Below are 16,030 nucleotides of genomic sequence, written 5' to 3'. Positions count from 1 at the left end.
GATGAGACACAAAACTTACCAGATTCATGTAAAACAGCAATAATTACAGTGATACTAAAACAAGGGAAAGATCCACTCTCACCAGCGTCATATAGACCAATATCTTTGCTAAACACAGATTATAAGATAATAGCTAAACTATTAGCAAACAGATTAGCAGAGTATGTACCGAAAATGGTAAATTTAGACCAAACTGGATTTATCAAAAAAAGACGCACAACAAACAATATTTGTAAATTTATTAACTTAATTCATGCAGTAGAAGGAAATAAAGCACCTGCAGTAGCAGTTGCTTTAGACGCAGAGAAGGCCTTTGACAGAGTAGAATGGAATTATTTGTTCAAAGTATTGCAAAAATTCAGTTTACCGGAGAAGTATATTAATTGGATTAAAGCATTATATAAGGGACCGTTAGCGAAAGTGACAGTAAATGGACATGTATCAAAGCAATTTAACTTAAGCAGGTCAACGCGGCAGGGATGCCCACTATCACCATTATTGTTTGCGCTAGCTATAGAACCACTAGCAGAATTGATAAGAATAGATAATAATATAAAAGGAATAAAAATAAAAGACAGGGAATATAAAATCAGTCTATTTGCGGATGATGTGATAGTGTACTTAACAGAACCAGAACTATCAATAAAAGAATTATATAAGAAATTGAAGGAATATGGAGAAGTGTCGGGATACAAGATAAACGTAAATAAAAGTGAAGCAATGCCTATGAATAACGCGGATTTCTCAAAATTTAAGAAGGAATTCCCATTCAGATGGCAAATGCAGGCAATAAGATACCTAGGTGTACAAATAAACAAAAATCTAGGCCAATTATATAAACTCAATTACAATCCACTAATGAAAAAATTACAGGACGATTTAGAGCATTGGAAAGAGCTACCACTAACACTGATAGGAAGGATAAACTGTATTAAAATGAACATTTTTCCAAGGATACTATACTTATTTCAGGCATTGCCAATACAACTGACAGAAAAATTCTTCAAAGAGTTAAAGAAAATAATAAGGAAATTTTTATGGAGAGGGGTGAAACCGAGGATAGCACTAGATAAATTATCAGAATGGTATAAACAAGGAGGCTTACAATTGCCAAACTTCAAAAATTATTATAGAGCCGCACAATTAAGATACCTATCAGATTTTTATCAAACAAGGGAAAAACCAGACTGGACGAGATTAGAATTAGATAAAATAGGGGAAAAGATACCTGAACACATATTATATAAATGGGACGAAAAATTGGTACAACATAGAAGTTCTCCAGTATTACATCATCTACTCAATATTTGGAAGAAGATTCATGTAGAAAGAAATAAAACAAATTATCAATTACCAAAACTAATATTGACGCAAAACAAGTTACTCCCTTTTACAATAGATAACCTTTCCTTTAGAGAATGGGGAAAAAAAGGGATTAAAAGAATAGAAAATTGTTTTTCAGGAAATAGATTCTTATCCTTTGAACAAATGAAAGATAAGTACAATATAACTGGAGATACAGCGCTGGCATATTACCAATTGAGATCCTACTTGAAGGATAAATTAGGAAGCAGTTTGAGTTTGCCAAAGGGAAGTAACCTTGAATATGTGATTACAGATACAATGACAATCAAAAGATTTATAACAAATCTGTATATTAAACTGCAAGAAAAGGAGAATGAGGAAACAAATGGTAAAACTAAACAAAAATGGGAACAAGATTTAAATATAAAGATAAAAAAGGAAACATGGGAGAAATTATGTTCTGGAACGATGAGAAATACAATAAATACGAGGCTGCGTATGATACAATATAATTGGTTACACAGACTATACATTACACCGCAAAAGTTAAATAAATGGGACCCAACAGTATCTGATAGATGTTTTCGATGTAAAAAAGAAAGGGGAACAACAATTCATGCAATCTGGACATGTGAGAGAGTAGAAAAATTTTGGGATGATCTCAATCAGATATTAAATAAAATAACAGAAAACAATATACCAAAGAATCCAGAGATCTTTCTCCTAAGTAACATAAAAAATAAAGAATTTGGAATTGAACTTGGAGGATGCACAAAAAAGATTTGTTAAAATAGCCCTAGCCGTAGCAAAAAAATGTATTATGTCAACCTGGAAATTGGAAGATAATTTGAAAATACAACAATGAAATGAATAAATGTATTCCATTAGAAAAAATAACATATAGTTTAAGAAATAATATTGAAATATTCGAACAAGTATGGGAGCCTTACATTAAATACAATAGCGAAAACCTACCGGGAACAAACATTACCTAAGTTGATGGAAGGAGAAGAAAAGAAAAGAATGGACTCAGTAGAATTTCTGGTGTATTTTTGTTGAATGACAACATTGTCTGACTGGCTTAATGCAACCTAGATTGTATACCTAAAATGGATGAGAGGGGGGGGTGGGGGGGTGTCTTGGGAGGAGGGAGGGGGGGGGAGAAAAAGTCACTGTATATGTGTGAAAAAGAAAAAGTGTATATCATGGCTAACGTGATTTATGGTGTGAAAAATAGAAAATTCCTGGGCACGGTGAATTTCTCTTTTTTTTGGAAAACTTTATTTTTGATTTTAAAAAAAATATATATATAAGAAAAACAAAGTAAACAAAAATAAAATAACATAAACAAAACCCTCCATCCCACCACAAAAAAAACCCACAAGGGGAGCAAAAAACATAGTTCATTTAATTAATTACATTCACTGTGTGATATTACAAAGTTACAATATGTTAAAAAAAAACTTAAGATACTTCTCAACTCATAATATCCAAATAAGGCGACCACATCCGGACAAAATAAGAATAATTATCATGCAAATGATATGTTAATTTCTCCATATGAATACAAGATCTCAACTCATTGTGCCAATGGGTTGTATTTAACTGCACATGATCTTTCCAAGTAATCGCAATACATTTCCACACTTCCACCAATGCTAAACGAATAAACACCATCTGAAACTTGTCCAACCCCAAACCAACCAAAGATACGGCATAACCCAGCAGAAATTTAACAGATCTAATGGTAATTTAATCTTAAATAATTTTTCCAAAAAGACTCTAATTTTTTCCCAAAATGGTTGAACTTTATCACAAAGTCAAACTGCGTGTACAAATGTTCCGGTATGAAGTCCACATCTAAAACATAAATCTGAACTAATAAAGCCATATCTTTTTAACTTCTCAGGAGTCAAATACAACTGATGTAAAAAATTATAATTAAACTATATCTTACATTAAGTAATAAGTAATTTAGTAACACCATCTAAACACATATCTTCCCAATCCTCCTGAGATATATCAAAAGATAAATCTTCCCACTTATCTCTAGATTTATTTATGTCTGGTTTACTCATCTTGTAACAAAGCGTACATATCTGAAATAAATCCCTTTTTTAATGTATCTAAAATTAAAAGCTCAAACTTAGTCAATTTAGGTAACATCATTTCTCTTCCAAAATTATCTCTCACCAAAGCTTGAACTTGATAATATATAAATAAAGAATCAAATGGTATCCCAAATGTTTCCCTGTCTAGTAAAAGAAAGAAACTGTCCATCTTCAAAACAATCATCATCAACCTTTATACCTTCAGAATCCCAAATCTTTAAATATAAATTATCCATTGAAAAGGAAATGTTATTTTGATAGAATGGAGTTTGAGCCACAATTTTGCCTCCAGAACCTATAGCAGAATTACTTTTGGTCTAAGTCACTAACAAATGTTTTAAAGCCAGCATATTATATGCCTGTAACAAATAACTATTCCGCTTAAATAAAAATTGATGAACTTGAGATTCAGATATACAAGCCAATTCAACTTTAGCCCAACTAGAAGGTTGGGAAACATCCAATATCTTATTACCAAATTTTAGTTGTGCAGCTTGATAATAATTCTGAAAATGAAGTCCACCTAAAGCATATATTTCCAAGTCAGCTTCTGCAGTGCTACTCTAGATAATTTACCTTTCCACAAAAACCTTCTCACCACAGTATTCAATCGCTGAAAAAATACCCTTGGAAGTAGGCAGGGAATTGATTGAAAAAGATACTGAATATGTGGAAAGAAAGACATCTTAATATAATTCATCCAACCTATTAATGTAAAAGGAAGATCTTTCCACTTATTTAAATCCTATTTAATCTTTTTTTAATAATGGTACATAATTTAATTGGTATAAAGATTGATAATTTTCATCAACATAATACTTAATTTTATTAGACCATCGTAAATTTCATAATCTGTTTACGCTCAGTATAATCATAATCTACAACCGGTAATATTTCACTTTTATTCCAATTTATACCCAGACAATGCTCCATATTGCTCCAAACACCTCTGCCAATGTTTTAAAGATTGTTCCAGATGTATTAAGTATATCAACACATCATCTGCAAATAAATTAATTTTACATTCATCTTCTGCAATTTTTATTCCTTTAATATTCTCATTTTGTCTAATTGCTTGAGCCAATGGTTCTATGACCAATTCAAATGAGGCTGGTGACAATGGACAACCTTGACATGTTGATTTTGTAAATTTAAATGATGAAGAGAAGAGAAGAGAAGAAGATGTGAAAGAATTGGAGTCTCCATTTACAGATTTTGAAATCAAGCTATGCCAAATTGGAAATCTCCCAGAGATGATGGGTTTACTGTAGAATTTTATAGAGTTTTATGAAGTTTTGTCCCCTGTATTTATGGATGTACTTAAACAGGCAACAGAGGAGCAATCATTACCAGACTCTTTATCGAGAGCGATAATGACAGTAATTCCAAAGAAAGACAGAGACCCTTTGAAAGTAGCTTCATATCGAGCAATTTCTTTATTAAATGTAGATTGCAAAATGATAGCTAAAGTATGAGCAAATATTTACCACAATTGATACATGTTGATCAGGCAGGTTTTATTAAAAACAGTTATGCTTCAGATAATATTCTGAGACTGATTACTTTGATTGATGCGTCGAGGTATCAGCTCAACCAACCAAAAATTGTCACACTTGAAGCAGAAAAAGCATTTGATTGGGTGGAATGCTGGTTGGGTAAAGGCACTATATAAAAATCCAGTTGCTAGGGTGGTGACGAATGGCACGGTGAATTTCTACAACAGGTTCATCCTTGCAGCTGCCAAGATCCTACACCCACTTTTCACATTGATGTCCCTTTCATTGAGGGAGCTTGAATAGACAGAGGAGGCTCGCAGCACATTCAAGCAGACTAAGGAGGCCCTGGCCAACATGATGATGCTGGTGCACTAACAGATGGAGCACCAATGGCCCACACAGTGGACACTTCCAACACAGCCATGGGCATTGACCTGGAGCAGCTCGTGAATGACTCATGGCAGCCTCTCGCCTTCTTCAGTTGACTCCTGCGGCTGCCCAAGTTGAACTACAGTGCTTTCGACGAAGCTACCTGCCCTCAACCTGGAAGGGTGTCTATTCAATGACTACACCAATCACAAGCCACTAACTTTCGCCTTCTCGAAGTCATCTGACCCATGGTTGGCCCGACAACAGAGACATTATCCTACATCTCTGAATTCACCAGTTATTCAACACTTGTCAGGAAAGCACAACGTGGTTGCAGACACACTCTCTAGACGGTTGGTCAGTGCTCCGTCACAGGGCATAGACTACCATGGCCTGGCCCACGCACAGCTGGATGACCAGACACACTCAGCTCCAGAATCACGGGCTTGCAGCTCCAAGACCTCCCTCTGGATGCTGATGGCGCCGCGCTCCTCTGCGACGTTTCCACTGGTCAGCCCCACCCTCTTATCCCTGCCCAAGGGAGGAGAATATACCAATTGTTGCACCCCTCAATCTGCAAAATGGTGCGACTGATGTCAGCGAAATTCGTTTGGCATGGTCTGCGTAAGCAGGTCGCAGTATGGGTAAAGACCTGCACAGTCTGCAGGCAGCCAAGGTCCAGCGACACACCAGACACCAGCTACAAGACTTCGATAATCTTTCCTGCAAGTTCCAGCACATACACATCGACATTGTTGGGCCCTTGCCAGTCTCCCGAGGATCGCGCTACCTGCTCACAATGGTGGACAAGTACACTTGTTGGCCGGACACTGTACCCTACTACAGAGACGTGCACAAGGGCTTTCCTTTCTGCCTGGGTTTCCCAGTTTAGTGTACCAGCAGACATTACAACAGACCGAGGTACCCAATTCACCTTTACCCTGTGGACAGAACTCTCAAAACTTCTGGGCACCCAGCTTCATCGCACTATGGCCTCCCACCCACTATCAAACAGCCTAGTTGAGAGGCTCCATCACCACCTCAAGGAAGCATTGATGGCATGCCTTGAAAGGCCCAACTGGGTGGACGAACTACCTGGGTGCTACTGGGGATATGCATGGTGCCAAAGGACAATCTCAGAATCTCCTCAGTTGAACTGATCTATGGTGAGTCCATTTCACTTCCTGGCCAGTTCCTCTCACCTTCAACCAAGCAATTCACTGACATCGCAGCCCTCCTTCAGAAGTTGTAGCACAAGCTGGGTACACATACCACCACCACCATCGTGGCATGGTCAGTGCCCTGCAGCTACCCCTGGACTTGGCCTCTTGTGACTATGTATTTGTGTGCATGGATCTACACAGAACTCAGCAGCCTTATGAGGGACTGTACAAAGTCCTGCACAGAAAGACGTCCACGTTCGCTCTTGACATTGGGAGCAAAGAGGAGCTGTTCTCCATGGACCAATTAAAACTGGTCTATTTGGTCTTGTCCCAGCCAGTACAGGTCCTACCGCCAATGCAGAGGACAGCCGCTGAAGCAGCACACCTCACCCATGATGCATCATAGGACTATCGGTGCCACTTTGGGGGGGTGGGGGGGGGTTGTGCAGCAACACACATAATTTCAGCGACAAACATGCCCCGCTTGATATGCATAGGCGGCAGGACAGCTGCAGCAAGGATGGCATCGCGGGGCCATCTCTTCCAGTACAGACTCGAAGGGCGTGAACGTGCTCGCATCGTCGTTACGCAGGCACCAGTGTGTAAAAGGCAGAACAGTGGTGCGTAAAAGGGTGTGCGCGAGATTCAAATAAAATCAGTTGGTTGTGATACATGAGCACACATCCTGCCGCTACAGTCTCGGCGCTGCACTCATTCACATCACGCTACCAGGTTACATTTATTGAGAGGTCATGGCCACCACAAGTGGCGCTGCTGGGCTCCTATTTGGAGGACACATCACATACCAGTCAAGGCTGGACTCGCCCCAAGCCATCAAGGTGACCCTTGTGATTGGCCCATTCAAATGACCAGCTACTGGGCTCCAGGCAGCCTGACTGGACTTTGCCCTGACCTTCACCTAATTGGCCCCTGCCGAGCCTCTGCACTTGGCTTCGAGCTATTGGTCACAGCAGCCAATGGGGCCCAGCCTCCACCTGAGTGATTGGCCCCCCCCCAATACCTGCTGCAGGGTTATAAAGGACCATGCTTTGCTTTGCTCTCTCTTTGCTCCTCATGGCCTGTGAGTATCACCTTCTATATTGGTTGGGGTGAGTCCCAAGACCAGTTAGTTAGAGCCATGTCTGTACAGGTCAAGTGGTGGTGGCACGTAGTGTTACCTTGATCTGATCGTTTACTCTATGTGCGTTTGTGTGTTTTGTCGGTTTCCCTCATTACCCACAGTGCACATCCATCCCCTTGTGAATTGTGTGTTTCAGTTAATTTAGCATTTTGATTCCGTTGTTCCCCATCTGCATCTCATGAGAATAAACTTGTGGTTTGTACCTCGATCTCGGTCTGGTTCCTAACCTGTGGGACCCACATGAGCCTTCAACAACCACCCAATAATAAAATGGGAAATGTTTAGCACCATGCCTCCAGTCCTTTTGAATTTTTGAAGATAGACTTTAGACGAGGGTACTTAAACGATTTGGGAATGGTAGAATTGTAGCAGCCGTGCAGTGGGCCGAGTGCCTACTCACCTAATGGACCACACGCGAGAGATATCAAGTGCCAAGGAATGGCACATTAAGCTGCTGAGTCTCCTGCTGGAAGGCGTGGGACACTCACAAGGCTTAATTTAAACCAGACAGTCTCGTGGATCGGCAGCAATCTCGTGACGTCCCACCTTGTCCCGTGGAGCCCGGGACAAGTGGAATATAAAGGAAGCCTGAAAACCCTGAATAAAGTCAGGCTTGAGTTGATTAGTCTGCCGTGTGTTTCTATTACTTTAGTAGCTCTAATGTAGTAGCCACTAGAATTGGTGACTCCGACTGCAAGATTCGGCCGAAGCCTGAGTCTACAGTCATAATGGATGCAGCTACAGCAGTAATGGCGGCTTCCACCACAGCAGCAGTTAACTCAGTGGGACTTAACTTGTCTCCTTTCTGGACCCATCAACCTCGGGTTTGGCTTATTCAGGCTGAAACCCAGTTTCATCTTCGGGGCATAACAGCAGAGGACACAAAGTTATGGCATGTTGTAGGTGTATCGGACGCCACTACCGCATCTCGAGTAAGCGAATTTATTGCCAATCCCCTGGCGGAAAACCAGTACACCAGGTTCCGCCAGTTTCTCCTGGATACACTGGAATTGACAAGGCATGAGCGCGGCATGCGGCTTTTGAATATAGAAGGCCTGGGTGAAAGGAATCCATCAGACCTAATGAATGAGATGCTGCCACTGGCGGATGGTCATTCTCACTGCCTGTTCTTTGAAACCCTATTCCTATCAAAGCTCCCAGCTCGTGTCGCCATTCCCATCACTAACGTGGATTTCCGCCGTACCCATGACAGCGTGGGAGGCTGACAGGCTCTATCGTACTCCTACACAACAGTCAGCTCAAATACAGCCTGTTTTGGCAGCAGATACATCTCCTGTGTCCTACGAGCCTCCGGTATCTGCAGTTCAATCAAAGAAGGAGGAATGTTCATCGAGATTGGTGTTTTTACCATGGCCGTTGGGTAAAAAATGTACCTATTACAGGAAAAAGGCGGAAAGCAAAAAGAACCAGCTGACAGTAGTGGCCTCGGCAGCTGGTGCAAATACTGGCCTATTGTATCTTCAAGACAATGCGGGTAAGCGCATGTTTCTTGTAGATACAAGTAGTGAGGTCAGTTTACTCCCTCCTGCCTATTTTGAAAGAATGCATAAATGACAACACCTGGACCTTCAAGCGGCAAATGGAACTACCATTCCCAGCTTTGGAACACGACGGATCTCAATTGGAATAGGAGGGACAACATTCCATTGGAATTGGGTCTGAGCTTCTGTTGCTAAGCCCATTTTGGGTGTGGACTTTTTACAATCCCATGACTTACTGGTGGACGTGAAACAGAGGAAATTGATTCATGCCATCACTTTTCAGACATACCCGCTGGCATGTAGGAAAGGGAGAGTTTCCCAGCTCGGGGTACATAAGCTGCACAAGGATGCCTACGCTGCCTGCTTAATGAATTTCCCTGTTTTCTCACTCCTAATTTCAATGCCTCGAAAACAGTCCATGGTGTGTCTCATTACATAGACACCTCAGGTCCACTGATTCATGCCAGGGCTCGTCATCTTCCACCTGATAAACTGCTGCAAGCAAAGGTGGAGTTTACAGCAATGGAAGAGTTGGGTATCATTCGACTCTCCAACAGTCCTTGGGCATCTCCATTACACATGGTACATAGGAACATAGGAAGTAGAAACAGGAGTAGGCCAAAAATGCCCATCGAGCCTGCTCTGCCATTCAATATGATCATGGCTGATCTAATTTATGACCTAACTCCACCTACCTGCCTTCTCCCCATATCCCCTAATTCCTCTATCACATAAAAATTTATCTAACCGAATTTTAAATATGTTTAATGAGGCAGCCTTCCCTGGTTAGAGAATTCCAAACATTCACTACTCTCTGGGAAAATTTTTTTTTCCTCATCTCTGTCCTAAACCTACTCCCCCAAATCTTGAGACTGTGTCCTCTCGTTTTAGTTTCCCCGGCCAGCTCAAAAAACCTTCCTACATCTATCCTATCCATACCCTTCATAATCCTATATGTTTCTATAAGATCTCCTCTCATTCTTCTGAACTCAAGCGAATACAATCCTAGACAATTTAATCTTTCATCATAAGTCAACCCCTTCATCCCAGGGATCAACCTAGTAAACCTCCTCAGGACCGTCTCCAATGCCAGTATATCCTTCCTCAAATATGGAGACCAGAACTGGACTCAGTACTCCAGCTGCGGTCTCACCAGTACCTTGTACAGTTGCAACATGACCTCCCTACTCCTGAATTCAATTCCTCTCGCGATGAAGGCCAACATTCCATTTGCCTTCTTAATAACCTGCTGCACCTGCAACCTAACTCTTTGCGATTCATGCACAAGCCCTCCCAAGTCCCTCTGCACCACAGCATGCTGTAGTTTCTCACCCTTTAAATAATATTCAGCTCTTTTATTTTTCTTGCCAAAGTGGATAACCTCACACTTACTAACATTGTAATCCATCTGCCAGACCTTTGCCCACTCATCCAGCTTAACTCTATCCCTCTGCAGACTCTCCACATACTCATTACAATTTGCTCTTCCACTCAATTTGGTGTCATCCGCAAACTTGGCTACACCACATTTTGTCCCCTCCTCCAAGTCTTCAATGTAAATGATGAACAGTTGTGGGCCTAACACTGACCCCTGCGGCACTCTCTGCCAACCTGAAAAACTCCCATTTATCCTGACTCTGCCTCCTGTCAGACAACCAATTTTCAATCCAGGCCAATAGACTTCCCCGGACTCCACTTTCCTGTAACTTACTGAGAAGTCTCTTGTGCGGCACCTTATCAAACGATTTCTGGAAATCCAAATATACAACATCAACCTGTTCCCCTCTATCCACCGCACCCATTATATCCTCAAAGAATCCTAACAAGTTTGTCAAACAAGATCTTCCCTTTCTAAAACCATGCTGCGTCTGCCTGATTGAACCCTTACATTCCAAAAGTTTCACTATTTCATCTTTAATGACGGCTTCAAGCATTTTTCCAACTACAGACGTCAAGCTAATTGGCCGATGATTTCCAGTCTTCTGCCTACATCCCTTCTTAAAAAGTGGTGTGACATTTGCTGTCTTCCAGTCTGCCGGGACCTGCCCAGAATCCAAGGAATTTTGGTCTATGACCACCAATGCATCAACTCTAACTTCTGCCATTTCCTTCAGAACCCTTGGATGCATATCATCAGGACCAGGTGATTTGTCTGGCTTTAGTCCCATTAGTTTCTCCATCACTACTTCCTTTGTAACAACTATTTTATCAAGGCCCTCCCCAACATTCGCATCCTTAATTCCGCACTTGGGCACTTGGGCACTCCACTGTGAAGACTGACACAAAATATTTGTTTAATGCCTCGGCCATTTCCTCATTTTTTTGCTACCAGTTTTCCTTTCTCATCCTCCAAGGGTCCTATGTTAACTCTGGCCACCCTCTTCCGTTTTATATATTATAAAATTTTTTGCTTTCTGTTTTTATATTTTGTGCCAATTTACTTTCATAATCCTTTTTCCCATTTCTTATTACCCGCTTTGTAACCCCTTGTTGTCTCTTAAAGTTTTCCCAATCTTCCAGTTTCCCACTGCTCTTTGCAGCTTTGTACACCCGCACCTTCAGTTTTATGCTCTCCTTTATTTCCTTTGTTAACCACGGTTGATTTTTCCCTCCCTTGCTGCCCTTTTTCCTGCATTACAAAATATTTATTTGAAAATCATCAATTAGCCTGTGCTCCCAGTCCACTCTGCCCAATTTCTCCCTCATCCTATGGTAGTCACCCTTGTTTAAGCCTAATATATTAGTTTTAGATCTAACTATTTCCCCTTCCATCTGAATGAGAAATTCAATCGTACTATGATCGCTATTTCCCAGATGCTCTCTATTACATCATTTACTCTACCTATCTCATTGCACAACACTAGATCCAGGAGAGCATTTTCTCTTGTGGGTTCCTTAACATGCTGCTCAAGAAAGCTATCGCGGATGAATTCTATGAAGTCCTCTTCCAGACTCCCACGACCAACTTGATTTTCCCAATCTATGTGGAAGTTAAAGTCCCCCATGACAACTGCCGTATCATTATGACATGCCTCACTTATCTCTCTATTTATTTCCTGTGCCACTAAACTATTGTTATATGGTGGGTGATAGATAACACCCACCAATAATTTTTTCCCTTTGTTATTCTTTATCTCTACCCAAATGGACTCAACATTATGCTCTTTAGATCTTATATCATCCCTCACTACTGCCTGGAGCTCATCTTTGATTAAGAGTGCAACTCCACCTCCCTTACCATCCTGTCTATCTCTTTGCACCCCCTGATACCCTTGAAAGTTTAATTCCCATTTAGGGTCACCTTGTAGCCATGTTTCCGTGATGGCGACCCAATCATAGGCATAGGTACCGATTTGCGCCTCAACTTCATTAACCTTATTTCTAATACTGCGAGCATTCAGATAAAGTGCCCTGATGCTCTTTGTCCTTTTAATATCTAGTGACTTCTGTAACCTTTTCTTTTGATTTTTCTGCCCACTATTTTTCTTTGTAATTTTCTTAACACTAACATTGACCCGAAAACTCACTGCACCATCTGATTTTTTACTTTCTCCTCCCAACATTACTTTTCCTGTTTTACTTTTCCTGGCCATTACTTTATCTTCCCTACCCTTTTCCCTATCACTCTGGTTCCCATACCTCTGCCAAATTAGTTTAAACCTTGCCCCACTGCTGGACCAAACATACTTGCCAAAATGTTGACACCTTTTGGATTTAGGTGCAAGCCGTCCCTCTTGTAAAGATCATGCCTTACCCAAAAGAGATCCCAATGATCCAAGAAGCCAAATCCTTGCCTTGTACACCAGCCCCTCAGCCACACGTTCATTTTCCTTATCCTTACATTCTTTTCATCACTTGCATTTGGAACAGGTAGCAATCATGAGATCACCACCCTAGAGTTCCTGTCTTTCAGCTTTCGTCCCAGCTCACCCAGCAGACATCAGACTGCTCTCCCTCCCCTCTCAGAATATTTTGGACCTGATTTGTGATATCTTGTACCCATGAAAAAAGGTGGATGGAGACCCTGCAGCGATTACCATAGGCTAAACAAAATGGTACAACACCCGACAGGTACTCAATTCCTCAAAAACAGAATTTCGCTGCCCATCTGCACCGTGGTCACATTTTTTCCAAGGTTAATCTGGTCAAGGGATCATCAGATGCCTATCCATAAGGATGATATCCCTAAAACAGCAATTATTACCCATTTTGGGTATTTTGAATTCCTCAGAATGCCGTTTGGTTTACAAAATGCTGCTCAAACCTTCCAGCAGCTGTTGGACATTTTAGGCAGGGATTTGGAGTTTGTATACATTTATTTGGATGATATCCTCGTATCCAGTCAAACTGAGCTAGATCACCACCTGGATTTGCACCACCTTTTCCAACGGCTAGAGGAATTCGGTCTTACTATCAACCCTGCCAAATGTCAATTTGGTAGATCCACCATCGACTAACTAGGACACAAGATCATGGCCGACAGGATATTTCCCTTATCCAGCAAGGTAGGCATAGTCTGTGCTTTTTCCAAACCTACCACGGTTAAGGGACTGCAGAAATTTCTAGGCATGATAAACTACTAGCACCGGTTTATTCCTGAAGCTGATAACATTCTTTGGTCACTGTTTCAGATCGTCTCCACCAAACACAGGGATGGACATTAGAGGCGGAGGTTACATTTACGACCGCCAAAGAGGGATTGGCCAAAGCAGCAATCACCCATCCCAACCCTGAATAAAGTCAGGCTTGAGTTGACTAGTCTGCCGTGTGTTTCTATTACTTTAGTAGCTCTACTGTAGTAGTCACTACAGAATATTCATAATTAATATGATATGGATGGGACAACCTTTGAGTTAGGGACTGTTTCACATATTTTAATAAAATAAGAAAATTTTCTTTAAAAAGATACTTAAGATTCTTTGTAACTGTAATACCAAGGTAGGTACATTGATTTCACAGTTATAGTGGTGAACCAGGCCCGCTAATCACGTGCGGTCAGCGGGCCAGCCGCCGCAAAGATGGTTTAATGGGACCTTCTCTTCCCATCCAGACAGGAAGGTCACGTGTGTGTTTGCATCATCATGACATAAGTTCTGGAATGCGAGGGGTGGGCCAGACACAGCCTTAAATGCTGCAGCATGGAATTTAAAGTTAAGCAGTTGTGTTACTCGAGCTCTCAGCCTGTTTTCACAGTCTTTTCGCTGCACTCGCGCACAACCTGCTACACTGGTGACACCGACGAGTCTCCACATCCTAAGGACTCGGCACAATGGAACCTGCAGCTGAAGGTGCTGTTGCTTTGAAGCTGCCAACGTTCTGGACAAACAGGTACTACCGCCAGTCCAAATCAAACAGGTAACCTACAATTTGACAAGATACTTCTACGTCGTCAGCTCACTCGACCAGGAAACCACATCACAAGTCTAGATGCCGTCAGAGGAAGAGGAAGGTAAATACATAGCTTTGAAAAACCTCGTTAATACGTACGGCCTCTCATGACACAAGAAGGCCGCCAGGCTCCCTCACTTGGATGGCCTAGGTGATAGCACCCCGTCTGCTCTCATGGATGAAATCCTTGCCTTGGTAGAAGGGCACAAGCCCTGCCTCATGTTTAAGCAAGTTTTTCTTGAGTAGATGCCCGAAGACATCAGACTCCCGTTGGCCGACGCGGATTTCAATGACCCGTGCAAGATTGTGGCACGAGCAGACATTCTCTACCACTCCAAGTGCGAGACCATAGACTCAGTCAACCATGTTACATGTCTGCCACTGACGTCAGCACCCAAATCTAGTCCACCATGTGAACAGGCCTCACCCCACCAGAGAAATGAAAGGCCCAATCTGAAATGATGTTTCTACCACCAGCATTGGGGGGCATTAGCTCCCAGGTGCCACCAGCCATACTCGTTCCTGGGAAATGACAGGGCCAGCTGTCGTTTGTGGCTGTGGCGAATGGTGGACAAAACAGCCTTCTCCACATCTGGGAAAGGATCTTGGGCCACAGGTTTCTCATGGACACAGGGGCAGAGATAAGCGCCATAGCTCGAGATATGCACGTGACCTCACAGCCCCTCCTAGTGCACACACCACCATTAAAACTTTTAACAAGAGGTGAATTCCTGTACGTTTTGACAAGACCTTCAACTGGTCATTTACGCTGGCTTCGGTGGACAAGCCTCTATTAGGTGCAGATTTCATACCAGCACACTCCCTACTGATGGACCTCCAGGGCAGAGGATTAGTCCATGTGGAGATTCCAGACAGCGTCCTTCGGCATGTCCAACCAGCCGTCCACCCAGCTCGCTTCAGTGGAGACTCCACATGGCCAATCCAGCCACCTCCTCACTAGTTTCCCTCCATTCTGTGCCCCCAGTTCACCGCCGTCAGACTGAAGCATGGCATCCAGCACCACATTATGACTATCAGTGCATTCATGAGCCTGTCGCCCAGCCCCAGACAAACTCAACCTTGCCAAGGAAGAGTTCAAACACATGGAAGAGCTCAGCATCGTCCACCGGTCTGACAGTCCATGGGCCTCACCCTTCCACTTGGTGCCAAAGTCCAACGGCAGCTGAAGATCCTGTGGAGACTACAGATGCCTCAACAATGCAAAGATGCTCGATTGCTACCCGATTTCCCATATCCAGGATTTTTCGCTGAACCTCCATGGCGCACAGCTCTTTTCCAAGATTGACTTGATACAGAGATACCATCAGATCCCCGTGCACCCAGACAATGTCCAGAAGAATGCCATCATCACCCCAAGTTCCTCCACATGCTCTTTGGCTTGAAGAATGCAGCCCAGACTTTCCAGTGCCTCATGGATGCAGTCGGCAGAGACTTGCCTTTCCTTTTCATCTAACTTGACGATATCTTGGTAGCCCGAGGAGCACATGACACACCTGCACCAACCTCAGCATTAATCCAGAGAAGCGCCAGTTGG

This window comes from Narcine bancroftii, chromosome 1, assembly GCF_036971445.1.
Source record: "Narcine bancroftii isolate sNarBan1 chromosome 1, sNarBan1.hap1, whole genome shotgun sequence".
In the NCBI taxonomy this organism is placed as follows: Eukaryota; Metazoa; Chordata; class Chondrichthyes; order Torpediniformes; family Narcinidae; genus Narcine; species Narcine bancroftii.
This window is presented reverse-complemented; position numbering follows the sequence as displayed.